Source organism: Vespula pensylvanica, chromosome 11, assembly GCF_014466175.1.
Source record: "Vespula pensylvanica isolate Volc-1 chromosome 11, ASM1446617v1, whole genome shotgun sequence".
NCBI classification, from domain to species: domain Eukaryota; kingdom Metazoa; phylum Arthropoda; class Insecta; order Hymenoptera; family Vespidae; genus Vespula; species Vespula pensylvanica.
In genome coordinates, this window is record NC_057695.1 from 1,560,938 (window position 1) to 1,563,017 (window position 2,080).

The following is a 2,080-nucleotide window of genomic DNA, read 5'->3' on the forward strand; positions in this document are numbered from 1 at the left end:
ACATATATATATATATATATGTATGTATGTATGTATGTATGTATGTATGTATGTGTATATGTATGTATGTATGCATGTATGTATGTATTTGCGTGTGCGTTGTATCCTAAAATGAATCGTCGAAACTATCGGTGATAGTAGTATCGGCATACGCGCGATCGCGATCTCGATCTAATACTTTTATCTAAAAGCTTTAAATCTGGATCGACTTGGCCTGAAGTAGAACAACGATCCTTGTATAATAATCGCAACGAGACACGATCGTTCGACCTTTGTTCGAAAAGTTGCGATAATATGTTACATCTTAACTATATAGAAAATGAAAGTAAGCAAGAGAGAGAGAGAGAGAGAGAGAGAGAAAGAGAAAGTTAGAATACGGGAAAGAATGAAAGTGTAACGAGTAAAAGAGAGAGAGAGAAAGAATGCGAGTGAACGTGCGAATGAAAGAGAGAGGGTCGAATTAAAAAGAAACGGCTGTTTGTAATGTGCTCTTCAGAAAGCGGCGATCTCTTTTTTTTTTTTTTTAGCGGGATCTTATCGTCGAAAGAAGGAAATAAAAGGAAGTTGAAGAAAAAAGAAAAATACAAAAAATAAGAGAGAAAATTGCTGCAAATCTGTTACGCGAATAAAACAGCTGCGGCACTCGCAATTACCTTTTTTAGTATTAGAATGCATTTATATATACACACAGATACACATACACATACACACGCATGCATACGTACATACATGTATATATATATATATATATATATATGTATGTATGTATGTATATATATATGATAGATACTATAATTTTACTATGGTAGTCCTAACGCGAGTATTAAGAGTGTTTGTTATAATTAAAAAATTATTTAAGGATCGAGCGAGATGTACGAGAGAGGTCAAAATAAAACTAAAAAGATATAAAAATAAAAAAAATAAGAAAAAGAAACAGAAAAAATATTAAAGAATGAAAGAAAGAAAGGAATAAGAACGAGGAGAGATGATAATAGGCGTATGCGTCCGTGACGAATATAATCGATGAGAGAAACGAGGAGAGAAAAAAAGATATAGTAACCGAGGCCATTTATAAACACTGTGTATTGTAATTACTGTGCTACCATTGAAATATATAAAGGATTAAGAACCAGACGCTTTTTCGGACGCTCGCGATCGTCGACGCGAACAGAAGGAAGAAAGAACTAATCCCCTCATTTTTCTGACGCCGTCGTCCAAGTTTACCTTTTTCCCCGTGAATCCGGTTTTTTATATTTCTAGAAGATATCTAATGATTTTGTATATAATCGATTCGTGCAACTAACTATATAATAACCTTTGTCGTCGATCGCGAGCGTTTTGTTTCATCAAGAAATTCGTATAAAGACTTATTCTTAAGCGGAGGAAGCATTTAAAGAAGGAAAAAAGAAAAAAAGAAAAAAAAATAATAAGAAATATAATAATAATAATAATAATAATAATAATAATAATAATAAGTTTTACTTATGTGATGATCAAAGATTAACTTGTTAAGCGTTTATACATTAAGCCAAATGGGGGATACGACTTTGCTCGGAAGAGAAAATCAACGTCTTTTTGAAAATTCGATAAACGAGATGAACGAATGAGAGTGGAAAAAAAGAGTGAAAAAAAAAGAAAAAGAAAAAGAGAATAGTCCTTAAGTTTTATGTCTCTCTTTCTCTGCCGGAGCAATATCGATTCCACGATGATAGAAAGCAGATTCCAATGTATGGAATTCGCTCTTCGACATAAAATCCGAAATTTTGCGTCGAGTCAGGATACATATATAATAAGAAAGTCACTTCAGAAAATCGTTGCACATCGAGACGTATCGTTGTACTCTCTCTCTCCCTCTTTCTCTCTCTCTCTCTCTCTCTCTCTCTCTCTCTCTCTTTCTCTCTCTCTCTCCTAAACATTTTTTAAATACGACTACTGGTGATATAATACATTGTTCTCAATTAACTTTTAAACAAACTATACGTTTACGTAAAACTCCAATGATCGACTGCCAAAAAAAAAAAGAAGAAAAAAGAAAAGAAAAAAAAAAATATAGAAGAAAATTCATTCGAACGGTTGTTTT